The 25782-nt window shown below is 37.3% G+C and overlaps 1 protein-coding gene across 8 annotated transcripts in view; it reads right to left on the reverse strand.

The window, feature by feature from the left end:
• ROBO1 (roundabout guidance receptor 1) overlaps nt 1–25782 on the reverse strand; it is a 696828-nt gene that overhangs the window by 260203 nt on the left and 410843 nt on the right. The gene's annotated exons all lie outside the window — the stretch shown is intronic.

The raw sequence follows: 25782 nt of genomic DNA on the forward strand, positions 1-25782 counted from the left end.
CTTATATCGAATCTAAACTTATCCCGTTTAAGTTTTAACCCATTACCCCTTGTCCTGTCACTACAGTCCCTAACGAAGAGTCCCTCCCCAGCATCCCTACAGGCCCCCTTCAGATACACATATATAAAAATTTAGATATATATGCATAATTATGAAAAACTAGTCTTACAGATACTCTACAGACATCAGACCATTTCTACCAGCAAAACTGGTTCTTCTCTAATCCATAACACAAAGCTATAGCCAACCTCATTCAACATTTTGGAAAGCCTATGAATTCATGCAATGTCCACAGAGTAAGCCTAGTATCTCCAGCACCTACAAAGATGCTTTATTTCACTTGTGCTATCAGCTCTTTTTAAATCACTTGTTAGGCAAGTGACTGAGTGTTTCTTACACAGGCAAAATTAGAGCAACTTTTTACATTATAAAATCTAGAACTCTGATATAATGTGAGACAACACTATCAGGGATAACAGAAGAGTTACAAACAAACAAGATAACTCCTATAGAAAATAATTCAGTTTCTGCAGGCTGGTAACTGGCATGAAGAAAAACTGTAAGAGTCTGGACAGATATATATATATCTATGTAGCAGAATATAGCAAACAACTGGGAGTCCAAGAACTCCAAATTAGGACCAAGCAGCTACTAAAACTTTCAGGGTTTTAAACTGTTGACTCAATTTCAAATTACTGTTATTTTTTTATATTGATACCCAAAAAAACTTTGCCGTTGATAAAATTAATCTCTTGGGTCACTAACTCCTAATTATTAGAATTTTAGATGCCAAGACTCTTTATTAATAACATGAGATTTAAAAAGCCATGAAGCACCAGAAAGAAATAAAAGATCTATTCACTGCAGGTTAACAGATCATAAATTAGTATGGAAAAAGGAGAGGAATACCAGAGAGCTCTGTTTTCATATATATTTACAATATATGTGTGCATGTTATATATTTATATATATAAAATAATATAAAATGTAGAACTGTCATGTAAAATTTATTTCACATTTCTTTCACCTCAAGACAATCAATGCAAATAAATGTTACACTAAGCAGCTAGCACTAACCACACACTCCCAAATCTCTGGTAATATGACTTCTCTACTTGAAATATATTTGCAGGCCGTATGCAGTAAAGGAAAATAGTTTCATAAGAACATTACTGACCATTAAATACAAAATAAACAGCAATAATCCTATTCTTCAGTTCTTTGAGAAAAGATAATAGATGTAGTATTCTATCTAGGACTATATTCCTAAATTAGAATAAATCTTTCCTCATCTACCTAATTAGCCAATTTCTGTTCAAATAGTCACAATAATGCAAGATTTTGTAGTACCTAAAGCAAACAAGTAATAATATTTTCATTCACTTTTAACTGTAACAACTGCCTGAGACATGAAAACTATTATGAGCAGTATGGAAAAGCATGGGCAGCTCAAAAAGAAGCCAGAAAACTCCTAAATCCTTCTGCTGGCTACACTCCACTGTGCAGCCCAGCTCTGTGTCACCAAAAGGAAGGGTACAGGCCAAATACAGTGAGAGACAGAAGTACAGAGAAGAAAATTGTGCCAACCAGCACTGGTCCTTTACAGTAGCTAAAAAGCCTTTAATACACTTCACTTTGCCTTGAGTGCACACCTCAGTCACTGCAAAGTGCATTTGTGTCTACTCACAATGAACTTCTACACAGCCCTTGTGAAAAGCACCTCAGCCAATACTGCTGCCCTCACAACTTGGATGACCAATTTTACATCTCTCTTTCCAAGGTAGAAGTGCCTACACAGGGATAAAAATCTTACTTTGTTTATACCTCTACTCACTTCCTATATGCCTCCCTCGTAAGAATATAAGCTCAATGTAAAATGTTTAAAGATAGTTAAAAGTCTATTTATTTAAAAACAAAGTTTGCACTTATGCTAGTATGAATCCCATTTCTATTGTCACAGATAATGCTAGCCAACCAGCATGCTATATAACACAAGCCTCCTATTGTTTCTCTCAGTCTGGCCCAGACCACAAAGAGATGAAATACCATTTTCAGATCTATCGCATCCACACTTCCCATACTGACATTTAAGTGACTGTACACTACACTTCAAGTACTGTATAGGATGAACGTGTAAAGACTGACCTCTAAACCTGCTTGAAAACTGAGACTCAAAACTCTTAAGGGGGGAAAAATCCCCCGGAAACACCAGGAATGCTCATGTGTGTTTGAAATTTCTTTGCTGGGTAACACTAGAGGAGTTAAGATGGCAGAAATGACCATTAAAATATGTACATAGTTTTTTAATCCCAGCATTTTATAAAGTAACATTTCTGTAGAAAACTGCATAAAACTACTTAAAGCAGAAAGGGACAATAGCTGTAATAGCTGTTAACTGGCACACAGCATTAACCATAGAGTTAGTGACAACTGCCTGAGGGGTATAATGGCCTTGACAATCAGTTTATAATCTCTCTACATATCTACACATTCTTTTTTTTTTTTTCCCCTCAAAATCTTTCTTTCCTTTTAGCTCAGTTATTTACGCTGCATTTACGTTTTATTGAGAAGGAGCAGCTTCAATTATCAACATTAATCTTGCAGTGGGCACCAATCCTGTAATTTTGCTGTCAAAAAGCAGCACACCTATTACATGCTGGATCTGCCATCAAAAATACAACAGAGCTGCTTTTCTTTCCCCTCAAATATCCCAGCACTGGGTTACTGGAACTTGTTTTCCCTGCTTTTATTATAAGTCAAGTCTTTCATAGAAAGGATGCCACCAGCTAAAGCATGCTACACTAATTATTTCATGCTGCTGCTTAAAAGAACAATTATATGAAATCATGTTTCCAGTTCCTTGGACTGTGCCACAACTATTTTTACAAGATTCAAACACTGACATAAACAGATGTGAAGCTTCAAAGTAAGCTGCCATCAGATGAACGCTGAACTCACAGAAGCACGACTTGCCTTTATTCCCACCTTAAAACTCCCTGTTGGTAGCATATACAAACGTAATGTATTGAAAAATTGCAGGGAATGTGTTTAAATGGGAAAGCTGCTGATGTCAGGGATACAAACACTGTGCTGTTCTCCTTCCAGGGGAAAACAACGAAGTTATGTGCTACTGAACAAAGCGCCTCAAATTTTAACCTAAGAAGTTAAAAAAGTCAAGTCCATGACTAAAGGTGATCTAAACTTAAGCTCAAATGGGTAGAGAAAACCTGATCTCCCAATATCTGTATATCTAAACAGTACCTTATCCTTTATCTTGTGAAATGCTGCATGACAGACTGCCATCAGCCAAGTGCCAAAAAGCCAGTATGCTCTTGGCCCCATTTCTTTTCCATTTCACAAGTATAGCAATTAACACTAATTTTCAGAGCACAGAATCTCCACTCTTTGATTGAAATGCTTTACATTGTAATGCAAGAGCAATTAGGCCTGTTACTCAGCTATCAAAAGTTATTAGTAAAATACTAAAAAAACAAAACCACCGGTTTAAAATCAGTGTTAAGCGATTCCTGTGAACAATTGTACTTCAGCAGAACATCAGAGTGTTTCCAAGTCCCCAATACACACATCTTAGCCTCCTTCAGACTCTTTTCAGGAAGTGGGGAAATAATCTTTTTATGGTTTTTGTTCAGACTGACTCGGAAGATCTTCCGAAACTCTTTTGCTTTAGTGGTTAGAAAACTTTCTCTAATTCTCAGGTTAGTAAATACCTCAGGATTGAGCTGACCTTTAATTTTGATCTCTCCACACACTTCTTGGGATTTTATCCCTTTGACATGCAGATTGCAACCTTTTCCTTTTTTACCATCCTCTCAGATTTTGTGTTCTTGTTGCTGTTAGATGTCAACAAACTAATCTCATATGGTTTTCCCTTCGTAAGATCCACTCACCTTTTCCTTGCCTCAAATTCTTGAGGTCCTCCTTCCTAAACATGAAAGATCGAAACCATACATGCTTAGGCTAGCAGACTTTGAATGTACGTCAAGCACGCACTGCAAAGCAATGTCACGTCAGGTTGCAGGAGAAGAACTAACTGAAGGAAAAATCAAAGTATTTTTCTGAAAGTGGCTTTAATGCCACAAGACATGCAGCTAACCTAACCTATGGAGTTTACCTGTTCTCACAGGTAATAAATCATTGCCAAAGGAAAACAACAGAACAAGGAAGATCCACAGAGACCATGTTCCCATCACCTTTCTCTCCACTTCTCAAATTTGCTAATATTCTTACTCTTCGTATACTACCCTTGTCCAGCCCAAATAAAATACCTGATTTTCTGAGCTTTGTAGCTTGCACAAATAGTGCGTATTAAAAAGCAGAGGTGTTGCAGTCTTCCCTCTATAACCAAAGACTTGAAGTGATTAATGAAGCCACTAATGCTGTGCGTATTTGGATTTCCAAAAATCACAACAGGACTTTCATTCTTAATTCTACTTTGGCATGAAGCACTAAAGCCAAAACTGCATTTAACTGCTATTCCTGAAATACTGATTTAAGAATAGCATTGGTCATTCTATGGTCTCAGAAAGGAGGTCTTTGAACAGTTTTATTTTTATCTGCTCATCTCTTGTAACTGAGTATTGAACAAACATAGAGTCTGGTCTAAAGCGAAGTTATGCTTTTTAGTTAAACCCTCCACTTCTCACGGTTGTAACTGTGAACATTTCCATAACTACTTGATAAAAACACCACCTTTATAAACAAAAATGTCAGGCAACAGAGATGCTATAGTCCTGGTGTATGCCATTCATTGTACACTAAGGAGAACAAATGAACAGCTAGAATGTAACAATACTGTTTCATTAGCTGATTAATGATCACCCAGGACCACCAGGTTTATTGCAATGTATTTTAAGGTGCATTTAATGGTTCCAAACACTGATCTGGGAATAGGTCCAGTTCTTTCCAATAGATATGGTAAAACGTGACAAGCAAGGTTCTCACTTTGGATCACTAAAACTTCCAATTCTTCTGTGTGTTCCCACTGAAAAGTAACATCTCAATTTCTTTTTCTAAGTACAGGTGGGCAAGATGAAACTAGAGAAAAGCATTTAACATTCCTGCCACTGCTCTGATCCCTAAAAAGGTGGTTGTTTCTTCAGCTTACCCTGTTATGTCACGAGTCCTTTTGTTTCCCACTTTTAATTGCTATTGGAGTTCCCATTCCTAATGAGAGATGCAATTATTAAGTGTCCTATTTCCTTACTTCTGTTACTAAGGGATATTTTTGGGTGAAACAAACTGTACCTTAAATACAAAGTCTGCTTATAAAATCCAAATTTTGTGGGCCATGGCGTTTCAACTTAAGTCGTAGGCACCACAAAACATTTTTCGCACTTAGAAAGATAACCTTACAGTATCTCTTGCTGCTAAGACACCACAAATTTCAATTATATTTCTGTCATGGCTACCACACTACCAGGAGATGTCAGAAACAAGTAATTTACTGTACACTTATGGCTGGAAAAAAACCTAGAACAAAGGCCTGGTGTTTTAAGCCACATCTGTCTGTGTCCCTTTAACAAGAGATTAAATGGGAGCTGTACTAAAAAATGCCTCAAATCCAGACTGATCTCGAGTGGCTTATGCACTAATAGAAGATGGAATCCAAACATTGGAAGATACAGACATTCATTTTACACAATACCCATGTCCTGGTCAACTGAACAGGAGTTAGCTGAAGTATTACAGCAATAAGCTAAATAAAGAAGAGAGAAAAATAAAAATCATTTAAAAGGTTTAAAAGGCTTCTGTTCCTTTTTCTACAGTAATTCTGGACACACACGGTTAGGTCAGAAAAGCCATAAATTTTTAAGCAAAAAGCCTTCTGGAAAGATGCACAGTATCATATAGTTAGTTACATACTCTGCCTGGTGGGAATGAAAAGAAACATTGGCAGGTATACTGCCAGTTATTAACACTGAGTCTCTGTTTTAATACCTAAAGACACATTTCCCAGGAGATGCTAAGAGAGACCAGCTCTCTGAAATAATCACTTCTAACAAAGAAACCGAAAACAGCAACAGTCAGTCATGCTTTAGTTTCTTAAGCCAAAATTAAATATAGCTCTTCCAAATTGCTCTTCAACAGAACATTTATTTTCAAGAGACACAGCTTTGCAGTCCATCTTTGTTACATGACCACATGCTACTGGCTTGTCCAACAGTTAGCATAAGTAAGTCCAGACCTGGTTATTCATTAAATTAGCTATAATGTGAATTTCAAATAATAATATTTATCTTGAGCTATGTAGGAGGCTGACTGTTAGAGCAAACCTCAGGCAGTAGTAAGAAACTGGTCAGTTCTAGTTTTTCTTTCCCTCAATTCTGCTCTCCGGTAAGGTATTTATCTCATCTGACTTCAGCCAATACTGGAATAATGTGAGATAGCACTGACTTTAGAAACTAAACCTCACACAATAAAAATTGCAATATCCCACACCAAACTAGTAAGTTGAGAATAGTATTATCCTCAAAGAAAACATTAATGAAATTACAGCAGTATTTTCATTAATAGCACAAAATCAACTACGACCCAGTGAGCAGCCACACTATTCAAAACCAAGCGCGGCGGTAATTAAGCCTACTTCATTACTCATTTTGTCTTTGAAATGGCTGGAGTAATGCTGGGAGGTATTTTTTACACTGGGATGATATTGAGAAGTAGTGCACAACAGCACTGAGAATGGCCGAGATGCATCTGATGGCAAGCTTCTCTTTGGAGGTTTGCATGTAACAACCTGGCAATAACAAACTGCTTGGAGAAAGCCACTAAACTGCAGGCAGAGTGAAGCAGTGGGGTCGGGCAGGTACACGGGAACACAGAAAGGACATGTTGTGACTCTCGCGTTGTGAGAGCTGCATGGACCCTGGAATGGAAGTCAAGACAGCAAAAAGGGCGGCTGAAGAAAAAGGTGACAGATTATTTCAAGGCTGCAAATACTAGGTAGAGCTGAAGTAAAGAGTGACTTGGAAAACCACTTGGGAAACATATACTTGAACTATATTAAAGTGATAGGATAATTCAGTGGATAACACAGCTGAAGATACTGGAAATATCTTTCCTAGTTAAGCATAGGAGTTGGGACACAACAGGAAGATCTGGAAGCTTGGAGCAGTCACTGTTGCCCCTTTCTTCCATAACTGGTCATGTTCCCTACAAAGGAAGGCCTGAAATCTCTGATCTGCTGTTAGCAGCTTCACTGCCACACCTGAGAAAAAACAAAGGACACAGTAAATGGGAAAGTCTGGGTACAGAGGCTGCTGTGAGTCATATGAGAATCACCATTTCCAGGGCTTGCTTTTCTATTCAGCAGCGAGGAAGAGACTATTAGGAAACAAAAAAGAGACAGCCAGGATCGCCCCCTCTCTATCTTCAACCCTTGTTCTCAGCCACGTTTTAAACCAAACAGGAAGATTATCTTTTTGGCTGTGACCCACTGCCATTTGGAACAGGAAAACAGAACTTGGAGAAAAACAGTCACAGTGCACCAAAACCAAAGCAGGACTCTTAGCTGCACTGAAGGAACCAAATGAACAGCCAAGTTAGTGAAAATGCCTAGGACTCAAAATTATATAGATACATTATGCAAAATATGATGAGATGAGTAAGTTGACATCTTTTATCTATGTTATATATATTAATATATATTCTATGTTGATAATTTAGATGTCAGGCATGCCGATACAGAAAAATTGTACTTGAGGTTTGTCTGTTACCTGTGTGAAAGATTTCACCTACTTGTGGCACGATCACATCACTTTAGGCTATTTTTACTTTATAGTTCCATCTGTGTGCACAAACAAAACACAAAATATGCTTCTGGAGAATCATACTTATTAATAAAAAAACTACATATATATTTTCAGTTGTTATTTTTAAAACTCATTCAGTCATGGAAACAATTTAACACATTCCCTTCCTATTATTTCAGATGGCTTGCCCTCACATTCTTCCAAGACTTTCCAAAGCCAACTCCTAACCACGCATAGGAATACTGACTTCTAATTCATTTCCAATTCAAGATGCACTGTGAAACTGAATCTGATATTGACCCAAGTTCACATTCAAATGCCTGAGAGAGGCTAGGAGAAGGGAAAAAGGATCCTCATTTCAGTAGGGCTATTGGGAAGCCAGAGGAACAGCAATTCTCAATCAGGCAACATTCTTCATCTTTGTGCCAACAGAATCCCAGTATTGCAACACCAGAGTCAATTGTATTCCCATACTTGCACCTCTGCCAATTTGGGTACATCTCATACAACTGCTACTGCCATTTACTATTGTTTCCAAAATATATTTTAAATAGAAATTTGAAGTTTCAAAACTACTATCCAAAATCCTACTTTTTAAGATTATTAAAATGTTATTTCAGATAGAAAGCTGAACGAAATATCAAAAATGACCTCACGAATTTGAACATTAGGTATTTATAGGAGGGTTATTTCAGCTAGAGAGAAAGTTTGAATTACTCAGTGCTCATAATCTAGTGAAGATTAACAATGGAATAAAAAGAATCACAATTAAATAGTTCCGTTTCCTTATTTCGATTGTTAATTTAATGTGTTACAAATTGAGATTAAAACATCTTTCTTTCACTCCATTTAAACAAATTTGACTTTTTGTACAACATTAAGTTTGGACAATTAGAAAATTTTCAGGCATTTTCAATTACAAGTTGTTAGTGGATTAACGCAATACTGTCATGTTTCAGTTGCATAAGGAAGAATGGGAATTCAAATCCAAATCAAACTAAAACAAATAAGCCCCACAACTATTTTCAGCAAGTTGTTTACAATTACATCAAATGTATAGATCAGTATCAATTAAAATATTTTATAATAAAGAAATAAAATCAAATAATCAGTTATTTCAAAGCCATCTATCTCTACCCTCTTTCCAAAACATACTTTTATTCAGGTATCAAGCTAAGTAAATTGGTATGAAAAGCACAAAAGATAACATGCTCGCAGAGGAAAGTAGGAACTATCTCCTTATGAGAGGAGTGAAAAAGGAACTATGATCCCACTGGTTTAGAAAAGAAGCATCTGTTAAACTTGTGAGAGCACTGCAATTCAAATCAGTGTGTCCTGCTGGACACTGACATCCCAGTGACTCTATGGGATGATCCTGTTTCCAGCAATAAGCTAGAACCAATGCAGTATATGCAGAGAACTTGTGAGATACACAGTTTAATCACATATTCCTCAAAGTGTATTCTGGCCAATTTCTATACCAAAAAGCCTTGCATTACTTGCTATAGCAATCAGTGTGACAGTCACTGCCTGATGAGTGAGGATATATTTCTATTGCTATTTTTCACCAATATAAAGATGTCAAAAAATCAAACAAACTTTCACCTAAAGTAAACTTCCACCTATCCGTGCCATCAAAATCATCTTTTTCTGAGCAACTGTGCCATGTCTTCCCTTTGACTGTGTTTGAATTTCTTGTCCCTCTACAGACTAGGAAGTCCACTGGGTTTGGGTTTTGTTTCTTCAAAGGTTTCTTTGCCTCCAAACTCTACTTACTCCTTTGCATAAAGCAAAACTCCACAACACAAGCACTGAATCCAACTGCAGATGAATGACATTACACATAGAGAGCCACATCCCAGGACTGCCTAAAGTCTACAATAGTACAGGCTCAAAAGACTAACTCGCTGAATTTTCTTCTCTGAGGGATGAAGAATTAATGCTGCCATTATCATCTGTGGTCCTATTTTCCATCCCAGGGCATGACAGATAAAAATACAGTGAAAAGTTTCAACCACCATCTCTAACACTCTTATACCCTTACTAACTGCTTTTTAGCTCTGAACATGGTACAGTTCGAACACAACCAGAGCGAAGACTTCAGTGGCTACCACAGTTTCATAAAACACGAGCTGGAGAAGTTCCATTATATCAGGCTTGTGTATTCACTCTTACATAAACCTTAAACCATCCTGATCACCTACACTTTTGCATTCAGAGTTCTCACGCTTTGAGCTCTGAACCATGTTACAAGGGAAGCTCTCTGGAAGATGCCAAGAAACAAAGACACACAAGGAATTGCTCACCTCTATATACTCCTCCACCAATGCACACTGCAAAATCTCTGTTATTCAAATACTGAAGTAAGACCAGTCCAGAAGAAAAACAGGTTCACTAAGAGCTATGTTAAAGTGACTGTGGTAGCAAACATCACCCTTTTACACAGTGAAGCAGCACAAACAAGCAGCCTAGTGAAATTTCTCCATGATCTCATAGCTGAGCATAAGATGTTTCAGCCAACAAGTTGAATGTTACCCGTAGGAAGAGTGAAGGGAAAGGCAGACCATAGTACCTGCTATGAGAGGCACTCACCCAGCCAGCAGTTTTGACACCCTGCCAAACAAAACACATGGGTATAAATGGAACTGAGGAAAGTACAAAGGGCTTTCATTTTCTCTTTACAATCTCTAAATCAAGATTATTGAACTACCCTCTAAATTTTTCCAATATTCTTTTTGATAGAAGATGCTACAGTATATACACAGCTACTTATATATTAAAAAAAATACAGTTCACAATGTGGTTTTTAGTGTTTCTGTCTTATTTTACACTACAACACAATCTGTAAAAAAAAAGGAAACAGCTTCAGAACTAATTTAAGTTTCAAAGTACTCTGTAGACACCAAGTGCAGTCTTTAAGCATGAAAATCATATTCAACACTATAAAATTAACAGAAGAAAAAGCCTACTTTATCAAGTCAAGTTGCTACTGATAAAAGAAATGGCAAAAAGAAATGTTAACAGACTATTTTCTTGAATATTCATAGTGAATTCTTCAGAAAACCTGTGGCTAATAGCCTACGTGTTCAGCAGCCTGAAATGCATTTAACCATTTAAAAGAAAGCTTTTGAGATGTCCTATACAATAGGCACACTCAAGGAAGATATTTAAATATCTTTATAATCTTGGGTGATTTATTAACTTCTTCAAGAAAAAGTACTGAACCACCATTTTAAAGATAATTGTCTGGGGTTATTTATACTTTAAGAAAACAAAATATTTCAAATGGCCTTTTAAAGGATTAGTAACAAATCCCTAGAGGAATGCAGCCCACCTCAGTCAATTTTCAACCTTAAAAGCAAATTCTGACATACCCAGAACATTAATGAAGACGATGTTTATAACTTACATAGCATGCTAAATGCTAGAGCTTGAGAGATAAACAGAAGTGCTGTCTACTCTGCCTACTGAAGCTTATAATGGCATGAAAAGAAGGTTCAAGAAAGGCTGTAGCTTATACTTGTTGAGGATGAGATTTAAGACAGTGAAAGACATTGTTAAAATTATTAGGAAAAAATAGGAAAATATTAATTATTTGATCAAAATAAAAAAAGTCAGGAGTGTGTTTTTCATTTTGGTTTTTCACTTATTTTAATGTATAGCTATTTTTAGTAGCTAGTTTAACAACTAATTTTTGAATCTGTATTATAAGGGGTTCTGGTGAAGGGATTAGAGTGCTGACAGAAAACCAGAGATCAGTATTCAGATGTCAAAAGTGGAAAAAGGAATGAGAGGGGAGGCAAGAGAAAGACACAGTGCTACACAACCATGAGGCAGAGTCAAAAGAAGTAGCGATCAATACAAGAAACAAACAAGGGAAGAGAAACAGATCTCCAGAGTTCTGTGGAGCTATGCGAGAAATACAAAAAACAGTAAGTTAAAAAAGAGAGGAACAGAGTTTTATGATTTGAGAGAATTATCAGAGAGTCACAGAATGGTTTGGGTTGGGAGGTTAAAGCTCATCCAGTTTCAACCCCCTGGCAATGGCAAGGACACCTTCCATTAGGCCAGGTTGCTCCAAGCCCCTTCCAACCTGGCCTTGAGCACTGAGAGGGATAGGGCAGCCACAGCTTCTCTGGGCACCCTGTGCCAGTGCCTCAGCACCCTCACAGGGAAAAGCTTCTGCCTAATGCCTAGTCTCAATCTATCCTCTTCACCTTATCACTCCAGGCCTGTCTATGCATAACACCACAAAAGGAAAACAGAGATTTGAGTGGTTTACACATATAAATGAAAATGATGACAAAGCCTCAAAATTATGAGAGAGAACAGCAGTTTGAAACAAAGGGAAAGAAATTATCATCATTAATATTATTACTTCTAGCAGCAATCACCATGTGACAGGGAGCAAAGAAATACAGGTTATGCCAGGAATTAATAAGCCTTAATAAGGCATCTGTGTGCCTGGAAAGATTATCTTTTTGAAACTTTATCAGAAGATCTAATAAAAGAGATCACTTCTCTGCACGAGGCTTGCTCTACAAGTTAAGATAGTCCTGTACAGAGATGCAAGTGGAAAAACAACAGCATAAAAACCAACCGCATAAAAAAATGGGCAGGTAGTTTCAAGGAATTCAAGTATGTTCCTTCAGCAAAGTAAAGCTATTTTTCTCCAGTTGGTAAGATGCTAAGCTATGATTCTGTTACTAGATTTACCCTTGCAAGAAGTTAAACTGCATTTTACAAGTATGTAGAAAGGCTGAGAAAATAAATCTGCTTATATGCATATAAAGAAATGAATTTAATCAGAAACACAAGTATCTCATCATCTACTACTCAGGATCATGATAATACTTCTATTATATATGGAATCTACCTTTTCACTAAGTTAGGCTTGCATGTTTGTCTGTAATTACCAAGTGGTCTACTTAATTACCACCTCCACACACGCACATACACACCCTGTCTTCTACTGTCCTCATCCCACAGCTACTCCATGCAGAACTTGCTCAGTCCATCCTGAGAGATGAAAGTAGGCTGGGACCTTTACTGCCAACACGTAACATTAATCTCACCCAGAAACTTACACTGTCCAGGTAGCTACATCCATCTCCACTACAACACAGGTAGATTATCAAACATGATTTGAGAGGTGGATACAAGGGACTAGAGGTTTTGTTTATTTTCATCCTTGCAAAGGACTATCCAAAGTTTTAAGCAAGCTTTTTTGCAATGGGATTTTGAAAGATGAACTTCTCTTTTGTACCATGACTGTAACCACAGCATAGCTTCTAAACGCTAAAAGGCAACCAGTATATGGCCTCCTCCACTTCATGTAAACAGCTATTTGAAACAAAACCCCCCAACCTAAATTAAGGCTTCCTGAAGAGGCTGAAAGCCTTCAGTGGGACTAATTAGAGAGAACCACTAGGCCTTGAGGCTCACAGCTGCTCACCAGTACCCTCTGCAAAGGCTGAGACTGAAATGCATGGTTAGGGGTCTAAATTGATTAACGGGTATCAGTTGTCCTTTCTCTAGAGGTAGAGCCCTAATCTCAATCTTTTTATTCTCTAATAGACCATTATATGACTAATTAGCAGGCATTATGGCACTTATATCAGGTTAAATGAATTCTTAATAATAACTCATCTGTCCCTATTTTAAATTCTTACTTTAAATAAACAGGAAATTCTGCCTCAGTGTTTTGATTAAAACCAAAAGCTAAGCAGCTTTTAAAAAGGTCTATTAAAATGGGTCTTTTAGAGAGATTGTCCTGCAAAATGTCAGTCCTCCATGTCTCACACGGGAATCCTGCTCTTAATTTGTTCTATCATTTCGTGATTGCTGCAAGTATTTATACGCTGGCATGTGTGCATTAGGAACACCACTCTGGAATAGCTACAGGACTTCATAAATGGAACCTATTTGTAAGTAGTCAAGCTACGTAAGGCAGATTCAACACTTTGTTTCTTTCCAAGGACAGCACTAAACAGCTCACAGGCCTACTAGGAAGGAAATACTGGGGAAGACTCGGAAGTCTTTATTTGCATCTACTGCTTAAAGCTTTCAGAACACACCATCACTATTGAGAAATGCTACCATCAAAAGAGCAATTGAGCTCATTCATAACTTTGAAAACTGTAATCTAGTGAAAAATAAATGAAGAAGAAACTTGACAGAAAGGAAGAAAGGAAGAAAAAGGTCTCTTTCCCTCTCAAACATTTCAGCCCAAATCCCATGTTTTATCATCAGGAAAAAAATGAACTGGGCTTGAAGGAGAGCTCAAAGCTCTCAGCAAAGATTATGTGCCACTCAACCATATGTTCTTTAAGCTTAAGTGACGTGATGAGAAGCCACTCAAGGTCCTCTCTGGATGTACCCCTAAGTGAAACCTCTATACGTAAACACCAAGTGCTTGGCCTCTGAAGAAAAAAAGGTCTTTTCTATTAGGTACATATAACCCCTACAGCGTGCAGAGAAAGACAAAATGACTCAGTATAAAATAATATTATTTTTTAACATTCCAAGCAGAAAATGACAGAGAATTTGCCTTCTTGGTGTGAAACTGCCTAGCCAGGCCAAAGTCAAACCTCCCATTTCTTCATGTCTTGCCACTTCAGTAATGAGAAGTGAGTCACCTCCTTCCAACCTGGAATGAGCAGCCCACAAGCTTCAGGTGTCTTCAGGGTGTTTATGCCCCTTCTTTCAAAACCATACACGAATATTTCTTCCAAAAAAGAAGCTGAGGAGCGTGATGAGGAGTCCCATTTGTATCAGCAATTAGAGAAGTCCAGCAAACAGAGAAGTCTCCACTGCAAGCACTATTAATTAATCAATTAATAAAGCAGTTTTAAAATCACCAATTTTAGAAGAAAGTAATTGTGACTTGTTCATGCAACCCAACCTGGCAGGTCCGAGGCAGGCAGTTACACAACATGTTAGTGGACTGAATGCCCTACAGACCATAAGAAGAGTAGAAGACAGGAAGAAAGGCACAGGGAGTTGTGAGGAGGAAATGTGTCTGGAAGCATTTAGGCTTCTCTGTGATCGGGAAACAGATGGAGGTTTCAGAGCGGCAGTTTTGGATACTGGTCTCCTTCAGGTATATAAGCCTTTTTTGGATCCTAACTTTAACTAGTGTGCTTATTTCACCTCCAGAAGAGAGGTAGATATTTATCCACGCATTCACTGAAACAGCTAGCAGCTCAGCCTACTAACATCTGCGTAGCACTATCTAATTACTACTGTAAATAATGGAGAATTAAAACAGAAACTGAAAACATCACTTTAAGACGCTGAATCTAAAGAAAATGATCAGAACATTGTTCTCTTCTTCCCTTCCAATCAAATGGTGGTTCCTTGCTGGTTTTAGTGCTATTTAGTCAATGATACTACACTAAAACGATAAGAGAATCACTTTTCAGCATACCCAGAAATCACAAGCCCTAGCAGAAACAGCTGAGGTGACAACATGGATTCACAAAGCCTAACTGCTCAACAGGAAACTTTTTATTTTAATATTGGTATTTAATTATCAGCAAAAAAAAAAACCAACATAGCTGTAATCTACGCAACCAACCAACTTTTCTTGCAAGTCAACATTACAGTCCCACAACTGCTTTATTACATGGCTTTATTCCCTGTGCAAAGATATATACTGCATAATTAACAGGCTTTCCAAAAACAGCAAGACACCATACCACTTTTAAAAACAACAATATCTTTCCTTGACCTTGCTAAAATATCAGCTTACAATTCTTTGGAAGTCCATATGTAACAAAAAGCAAATACAGGATTGCAGTTCTTCAGCTTCATTTAATGATACTCCTTAACTAGACTTCTCCCTTCCATGAGAAATCGCAGGAGTCTGGTGGGCCAACACAGGCTATAGTCTCTCTCTTACCCCCATTAATCCAACTCTAAAAGAAAACACAAACTTAAGCATTGTTCTGAAGCAGACCAATAGATTCTGCCAAAATCTTTCATTCTAGTTTAAGTAAATATCCTCAATGATTAATTTCAAAATGAATAATCTTACAAACATGTAGAAGCCATAGTAGAGATCACCTGTGACCTTGAAAAAAAACCATTCTTGGGATACATGAGGAGCAAAAAATTCTCATTTTCCTGTTAATGCTGTCATAAAGCCCAGAATGAATTACTAAAAATGGTTACTTTTATCTAAAAAGCTCTCACAATGACAAGAATGAATTAGCAGGGGATAAAAAGTAAAAAGACAACGCTAAAGAGGCCATGTCCACAAAACACTTGTGAATACAAGTGCCTAAAGCCTGCCATGTTTATTAGTATCACTCATTGTAGTCCCCCCCTCTATGCAACAATTTTCCTGCTCTCCTTCACTAATGTACAATCTTTACCCCCCTTCTCAAAAACACTCCTTTCCTTATGAATGCCTATCACTCACTCTACAGCATGCTGGTTCTCCACTGAGACATAACTCTATTAATAACTCCCAGTGAAAAAAATCTGCAGTAGTACACAAAACCGTAGTGGTAAATACTGCATTGCTAACAGCACATTGCTTCCAATGTAGATAAGATGATACTCTGCTAGAGACAATAACACAGAGGAAATGAATTTCCAGTTCTGGAAAAAGGAACTTGCTCCTAAGGATTATTTAATCAAGGGAAGGATGAGGAGAAGAAGGAAGCGGCAAATTCCAGCAACTGAAAATAGGAATCAATAAGTATTTGAAGTAATTTTGTATCCCTCCTGAACTGATTTGTAAGAAAAACTTCCTTAAGAAATTGTGCAGACAATATGACTGTACATGTGCGCCAGAACTACTTTGATTCAAATATTAATCCATGCAACATAAGAAGTCTATATAATCATTAAAGGTAAACATCATTAAAATAAAACATAACTTAGTTAAAACAGTAAAGCTGGCTTGCCCACTTCCTCCAAGTAAATATGGTTTTGAGCTTTCAATCCAAGCATGATAGGATGGCACCGAAATTTTACAAAGCAAGGTACTACTCTCGAGAAGATTTTTTCACACAGCTAAAAAGGAACAGATACATATCCACAACACGGAATCCTTTAAAACACCCTAACGTGATATTTGTACACTCTTCTGTTTTTAAGGTCAACCAGTTGCTGCATTCACATGACAGATTTTTCTGTCCTGCATATGAAGAGATGTTCAAGACACCATTTTATGAAGGAGAAATTAATGAAGGTCAGTAGTCAGAGAGAAAACATGGCTGAACTTCAGAAATTACTATGCATACTTTATAAAGATCTATATAATACTGGCAAAAGTCTGATTAAGTTATATTTTAAACATGAAGTGCAAAGTTATACTGCACGCAAAGAAATACGGCGTGATGTTGAAGGTATTTACTATTACACTTTTATCAAATTGTCAAATATTCCTTTCCTTTCTCAGCACAGGTCTGACGTTGTAGGCTTTTTAGTATCCTTGATGCACCCACTGTTGGATCACTTTTGCTTGTGACCAAGTCTCAGCAAAGGTGACAACCTACCACCACAAAGCCATTTTTAAGAAGTTGCAATGCTCTTGAAACTACTTCTAAACAGCTGCATGGGACACCAGTATTAAACCCAACACCCTGTTATAAACAACAATCAGTTGTTTTCCCCACAAAGCATCTTTATGCTACAGATTTGTACATTACTTGATAAATAGATTTTTATTCATCATACCAAAACTTTTTGTTTTCAAAAAACCCAGTTTTTCTCTTCCTCCCCCAAATGGTCTTAACGCGATTGTTCTAGGACCTGCCCAGCTCTGCAGAACCAAATGCAATACCTGAGAGGTGTGATCCATACATTTTTCATAACAGATGTCAGAAATAAAATGTCTGCTTGTCCAAACAGTGGAAAAGATGAAAGATTAAACTATAAAGACATCTATGATGTCTTCATATTGCTCCCACCACCATGATCAATAGCTAATTTTAGTGCCATAAATGAGTAAATTTAGCAGAGTAGTTCCTTTCCCCTGTCCTTCAAACCTAGCAAGAAGAAATCCCACAAACTCCTACAGAAATAGGTCAACCAATTCTTTGTGACAGGACAAGAATCTTGATATATTAAAGCACCACTGAAAATGTACATTTTCAAACAATTTACTGCAAATGACATTCATACGGCTAGAACACACTTGTTGAATGGAGCTGAATGCAGTACTACTGAAGTCTTGTTACACTTGCATCTTTTTTGTTAACACCATATAGTCTTGCAGAACTTGTAAGCAATGAACTTGTAAGTAATGAACTTTGATTTCTGAATACCATTAAATTACATGGGTTAGGTGGCTCAGTTCACTTAAGAAAGCACCTACAACATTTAGTATTGCCTTCATAATTTAAAGACTCAGATTGTTTAATATTAACCCCAGTTAAATATTACAAAAGTAAGAAATACATACCAGGCAAACAGGAGAAGCTTGTTCATTATGAACAATCAAACCTTTGGTCATTATCTCAGAGATGTTAGCTCTCCTTCCTAGAATCTCCAGCACTCCTAAGGGCATCATCAGTGCGCTGCCATTGCTCACAACTGGCCCAACCTGGATGTTTACCTAGCCTTACCCCCCATTCTCTTTTAACCCTTAACTCCTTGGATCAACTAATGATAAAGCAGCTCTCCTATTTTGACTAGGCCCTCATTTACAAAGCACAGATTTCACCTTGACTTCACAGAACTTTCAGCAAGCACAAACAATCACTATTGCTCTGGGGACCGACCTGGTGAAAATCCCACCAAGCTTCAGAACTTCTTTACAGAAGTCCACATTTTAATATAAAAGTATATAATTGTCCCTCTAAATCATCACCATTAGCAATATAATTGCAGAAATAGGCATTTGCTTAGAGCATCAGGCTGCTTCTGCCAACCACAAATAGCAAGACTGAGCAGTGTTAGTTACTACTGTAGCACTGCATATCAAACTATGTATGCTTTTCTCCTCCAAAACACACTCACACAACTAGAGTAAGTTTTAAAGAAATGGGTATTCTAAGTATTAAATACAAGTCTTCCTGGCAGAAATAGGCATTTCTACCACCGAAGAAAAGGATTTCAGAAGACCCACTATTAAACCTGGTGAATGCACAAGCAGCTCAATGCTAAAAACATTATCTATATAAATCAAATAGTTTCTAACAGAACAAGACAATTTAAGAGTATTATCTGCAAAATGAGCTACTCATGTTTTATTTCTGTCCAGATTGCCCTACAGCTTCTATACTGTGATAAAGCATGCCAACATATCATATAATACTGGAGAATCAACAGAGAAATTTACTGGATATGCAAAAGGAAGTCGGGGCGGGGAAAGTTGTGGGAAATTCCAGTATGAATCACCACTGAGGATCCTTGGGAGGAGAAAGGGAGCAGAAGGGAAAGAAGAAAGAAACACAGGAGTAACTCCTCCTATAAAGAATGCTGCTCTATTGAAAACTAAACCAGACTTTGGAAGAACGGCTGTGGATTCCTTAGACAGATGGTGTCAATAGATCTGTCTATTAGTCACTTTGGCAGCAGCAGTATGGCACGGGGTTCCTAGAACACCACTTCAAAACTCAATAAACACAAGAGAAATACATGGACAGTTAATTCAACTTTCCAATACATGACACTTTTTCCTGTGTATCAGATAAAACGGGTTCCTGTTCATGTTTGAGTTTGCAGTTTCTGCTGCAGTTTTAGACTTGTAGCATAGACATAAACCAAAAGCAAAACCCCACATGGGACAGCTGGCCTTAACAGGTGAAAAGCTCCGTCATGATGGCTTTCCTGTCAAAGTCCTTCTGCATCTTTGCTTTTGCTTTCTTGTGGGAACTGATGACACTTAATCCTGTTTTCTCACTAATATAACATTTAACACTGGAAGTCGTAATTGTTCATGCTCCTCCCTCTGCTACTGCAATGTGTCTACTTCCTACTAAAGTGATCACAGAATTGTTTAGGTTGGGAAAGACCCTTAACATCACCAAGTCCAACTGCTAACCCAGCACTGCCAAGTCCACAATAAGACCACGTCCCTAACTGCCATATCTACACAGCTTTTAAATACTCCAGGGACTGGTGATTCCACCACTTCCCTGGGCAGCCTGCTCCAATGCTTGACAACCCTTTCAGTGAAGAATTTTTTCCTAGTATACACTCTAAGCCTCTCCTGGCACAACTTGAGGTCATTTCCTCTACTCCTATCCCTTGTTACTCGGAAGAAAAGACTGACACCCACATTGCTGCAACCTCCTTACGAGTAGTTGTACAAAGCAATAAGGTTCCCCCTGAGCTTTCTTTCCTCCAGACTAAACCCCAGTTCATCATAAGACTTATTCTCCAGCCTCTTCACCAGCTCCGTTGCCCTTCTCTGGCCCTGCTCCAGTGCCTCAGTGTCTCTCTTGAAGTGAGGGGCCCAGAAGCAAACACATTATTCGAGGTGCAGCCTCACCAGTGCCCAGCACAGGGGGATGATCTCTGCGCTGGCCCTGCTGACACACTGGTGCTCATACAGGCTAGGATGCTATCAGCCTTCTTGGCTGCCTGGGCACAAGCTGGCTTATATTCATAACTGATTATATTTTAAGTAACTGACTCTTAATTCTTAAACACTTTAAAATCTATCTGGTTTAATTCTCTGAATTTACATTCCAGAAAAGTTTGATGCCAACAGATATAAATGAGCCCTTCTTAAGTGAATGGATTTGAAATCCTTCACAAACTCTGAAACACACTTGGTCAGCTTCTACTGAGAGAGCAAGTGCTGCAGGGGAAAAAACAGAACCAAACATAAAAAACAGACTTGGAAATTAAAATACTACCACCACTTTAACACTATGTAACAGTGTAACGCTATGATACTGTGTTATCATAGGACCTGATAGATTAAAGATAACCTGGAATCTGATAGAACAGCTAAATATATTAGGAACAAAGTCACCTTTGTATTTTAGCAGAATTACGTATTAGCTATTAAATGGCATCCATCTGGCTAAGTTCAACAAGTACATATAAAATAATATCACTCTATTATAAATTTAAAAAATATTTAAAAAATAAATTTCCAGAATTACTCTCTGCATCACTGTTGGTTCACTGATTAAAATTATCTGTAGCAGTAATATTAAACAGCACTTTTGGTGGCAAGGAGCTCAAAGATTCACTTTTAATTCCCAGAAATACTTGGAACATTCAGAAAGCCTATCCCACTGCCCAACGTTATTTCTTCAATAAGGAATTTAACTGAAATAAGCAATAGTTGAATCTTGTTCTTGTAAGGTGGAGGCAGATGCTTAACACAACATCTATCCTCAGAGAGAACAGATATTTAGTTCTAATAACCATGGTTATTACCCACGTAAAAAGGAATGCAGAAGCCAAACAAAGCCAAGGTTGTTCTTATCACAGGTATTGCATATGCTGGGAAACTCCTTGGAAAATGGTCAAGATCTAAAAGCAGAGGTATTGTAATTTAATTACCCACAACAAAGCATTCTACCTGCCCAGCACAAACTCTGAGTCATATAGCTACTGGTGTAATTATAAAACATTCATTGGTTATAACTATGTCTCCACTAGCATGGCACATGTATCTTCAAGAACTTTTTCTCTCTCTTTGTTACTGTCCTAGAAGAGAAAGCATTTCTGAAAGAATCCACTGGATACACTTGAAGACAGACAACAGCTCCCGGATGCAAGTACGCAGTCATGTTCAGATTAAGGAAGTCACCAAGACCTTAGCCTGCTTGAGGGATCTAAACCTGAGCAAGTAACACATGCACAGAGAAAATACAATTTGTGAAATATCAGTGACACAAAGCTCCAAAAAGTCCTTTCTGCTACTATCTGTCATTAGAAAAAAAAAGCCCATCTTTGGTCTTTCCTTGCAGGTGTATCCTAAACTGTAAGCTGTAAACCACTATCACGCTGCACAAGGCTGTTTAAGAGATTCACAGTTTGATTATGACAGAACCATACAGATAATGTGGAACCATCATCACTTTTACAGTATTTTTCATTAAGTGTAATGGTGTACACATAATAAAGTACAAGAATGTTGTTTGCATTTACACAGTACTTTAATCCAAAGAAGGGGGGAACCAGTGTGTTCTCACAGCACACTCAAGCAAGGTAAAGAGGTAAGACATAAGTGCGTAGATGCACACGGTAGAGTGGTATTTCCTAAGGAAACCATAGCATCACAATAGCGATCTGCCAGTGTCTCAAAGAACAGAAGGAATCAAACAAGAATACTTAGAAATGAGGATGGGAGGCGCAACGAATTGCTTGCCATTATGCTTTGGTTTTTAAATGGCATTTTCTATTCTAATGGAACAGAAAACACTTTTTACAAGCAACGGTCTCCTCTCTGAACCTTCCCAAATTACAACAAGCTGTTTAAATACACACAGTAAAAAAATGCCTTTTTTCCCTAATTATATATAAGCCTCCTTATTTTAATAACACTCTAAGAGTCTTCATATTTCTTGTTTAAGGATGAATATTTTCTCAGAGAAAAACATTCTCCCTTCTCTAGCATGTCTGAACTTGTAATGACAGAGACAGGCAGTAGTGAAGGATTAAAGGTTTGTCTAAAACAAGTTGCTAAAAATTGTCAAACCTATTGGCTATTTATGAGATGGATGAATGAGCTAAGAGAAAAAAAAAAATCACAACAGACTAATATTTGTATGCTATGCAAAGATGAATCTATTTCAAAGTAAGTAACCAGGTATCCTGCATGTAAAATATGGCAGTTTGTGATCTAGAACACATTAAACCTTTCACATATCTCAGAGAAAGAATGTGAAGCAAGGCAAAGATTTTGGAAGGAAGAAATAGGCACTTCACTGGCTTCGGACAATGAATCTTCTTTGAGTTTGGGATTTAATGACCCAATAAATAATAACGTTCTCTATAGCTGGAACAGAACTACACCACAGTAGTAGTTACATACTATCTTTAAGAAACATACCTTACTATCTAGCAATCTCTGCTACTTAAATGTATTAAGAGCAATACATGTCTATGTTCAGGATATATGAAAATAACTCAGTAGGATTTATTTCCTTTGTACAAAAAGCCTTTGGAGAAAGGAAAAGGCAATGAAAGTGAAGAAAACTGTTCAAGACACATAGATGAGCATCTGTATTCAAGCATCAAAAAAAACCCAGAAAGGAAAAAAATGCAATACAGAGCAAGCTAGAACTTATGAAGGACTCAAAACTGACAATCAACCAACAACTGGCTATTTATGTACCTGTTCAAAAAATGCTACAAAACTTCAGCTATCTACCCTGAATTTTGTTGGCATTGAAAACTCCTGTTATATTAGATTAGCGATGTTAACTGTTCCCAAATCCAGTTCTCTCTCAATTCTGACATTTCCTGAAATGAGTGCACTAAAACCATTTGCCATATGGAGCCTCTGACTTGATTGTTCTAACAAGTACTTAGTGATTTTTTTCTGTGATTTTATCAAATTCGCTGACTTAACTTTGAAGTCTATTCCTGTGACAAACTGTTTTCAATTCTCAGAAAGCAAGAAAGTGAGAGAAAGAGCTTATCTTTGTAAACTAACATTCTCTGCTTACATGTTTACTCCTTAAGACTGTTCAAAGTGGAAAAAAAGATGAAAAAATATAAGCAAAATGGTTAAGATTTTACCACTGTAGCGATGATACACAAATCCAGTGAGAGGAAGAATATTACTAGATAATTCTTCTCTTCCTCATATTCCTAAAGTTGAAAAATGTCTCTATTTTTTTTATGTTAAAAAAATCTGTAATGGTGCTGACTTCAATCACAATTATACTAGAAGCTATATGATAATATTAACATATTTCAAGCAGGTGTGACACTTCCTGTAGAATTCCAAAATGATAACGTAGTAACAAAAAAAACATTACTTACTAAACAAGTAATGGAGTCTGTTATCATTAGTTCTGTCTATTGTAAACCTAATGTCATGGTAGCACTCCTATCAGACAAACAATCTGACTCATATTCCCCACTACAGCTTCCATGGGAAGAGTATTGTAACGTCTTAACAACTGACTGTCAGTACAGTTCCATATACTACATTTCAGCAGGAAGATTTAAGTGAACATCCAATACCTCTCAACAGGAGACAGGAGATAAATGTGTTGAGAGCAGATAAAGAATTCTATCAATTCCCTCCCCACCACTAATGAGGCACAAATTCAAATGTACATACATACACACAAAACCAAGAAATGGAACTAGTGCTTCACTGTTGAAGTATACATAAAATATTTATCATCAACACAACATTCCTTCAACCGTTGAGACTAAAACCACTTCCTTACGATGGCAAGATAATACTAGACACAACTCTCTAATCTTCCCTTCTGGTTGCTGAATGCAGTCTTGTTCCAAGGCTACACCCCAAAAGGTAAAATATGATTTCAAAAGGCAATATGCAGCTATTTGGATAAAACCTGTTCTTCAGACTTGCTATTTTCTACACGCAGGAAACATTTTCTCTAAGAAATAAATACAGCTTCAGTAGCATCTACTTTTTATTGAATGCACATAATGAGAGCTGGCCAATGGATCAACAGCCTAACGCAGAGGCATTAATTAGCTCAACTGCTCACTACTTCCCAGACTGCTATTGCTTCTGACAGTTGGGTGCTGTGATCCTCTTCCATGGCTTTCATGGGCTACTAATTAGCGATTTCTTAATCCCATTAACACAAAAAACAACACAACCACTAAAGCCAATGAAACCAACCAAACCTTAAGTTAGACTTTGCCATTGCGTAAACAGGTTGCCATTTACACTAGGTCAAACCAAAAGAGCCTCATAAAAGCATCTTTGCTTAGTCAATGTGAAACAAAAGTTAAGAAAAATTCTGCTTGATTAATCTTTTTAGATTCTAGCTAATTAAAATGTACAGAGTTCTTACATTATAGATCTGCTGATACCCTGCACATTAACACACTAGCAAGAAGCAGTGAATACATGAAGCAAATGGCTGTTGAAACGTAGTTTCTAAAAGAACTAGTTAAAAATTCTGATCCCCTACTCAGGATCCACTTCAGAAATAAACTCCAATTTTGTTTCCATATTTTCCTAGGTTTTGCTCAGTTACTACATATTTTTAAGTCCAGATGTATTTACAAGCCAGACATACTAATCTCTAGAACTGAGCCTTATCCATGAAAATTGAGAAGCTTTACATGCAATCTTTCAGGTGTGCACACACAATAGCACACCTTCTGACACTTTTGTTTCCTTTAGTTTAATTCACCTCCAGATATAAGTATGTCTCTGCTATCCTGGCTTGGTCTGCAGTGACACCAAAAACAAAGTTTAGAAGGCAGAGAGTCCTGTCTGACACCTGCCCCAACACTGGGTATGAGCCCTCAAGACTGCCAAGCATTTCACTGAGAACAAATATTAGCCAAATTGCAGTATTAATACTGACAATATTTAATAACTTAACTAGGAATGGTTTTTGATTCTACTTTATCCCCAAGGGCATCACTTCGTATTAGGAAAAAAAAAACAACAAAAAATAACTAATTCAGTATGCAACTTCAGAGTAAAATAGTAATTTCCTACACTACAATATATGTAAAGGCATAATTTTGCCTAACAGCTGCCAGGGAACCATGCACGTTCCAAAACGTACCAGATATATAATATCTGACTTTAAGAAGCACATGTGTATTTTAGAGACATACCTTAACATGTTCAAAGAAAAGTTAACTCAAGCTGTAATTAAAATAAATCCCTATAAGCAGGGCAGGGCAAGCAAGACGTCTGGACAGACTGCTTAAAAAAGAAAAATTTAAGCATTAAGTGACAGAGCAAACACACAGCCAAGTAAGTCAAACTGAGAAGTTTTCTGTTGCAATTGCTAAAGAACTCTTTATCAGGGATTGTAGCAATAGGACAAGTGGTTATGGGTTTAAAAAGGGGAAGTACAGGTTAGATACATGAAGTTATTTACTGTGAGGGTGGTGAGGCACTGGCACAGGT

The sequence above is a fragment of the Neopsephotus bourkii genome, unplaced genomic scaffold, assembly GCF_033783945.1.
Source record: "Neopsephotus bourkii isolate Nb327-2 ecotype Australia unplaced genomic scaffold, CSIRO-AGI_Nbou_v1 NB_911, whole genome shotgun sequence".
Classification (NCBI taxonomy): Eukaryota; Metazoa; Chordata; class Aves; order Psittaciformes; family Psittacidae; genus Neopsephotus; species Neopsephotus bourkii.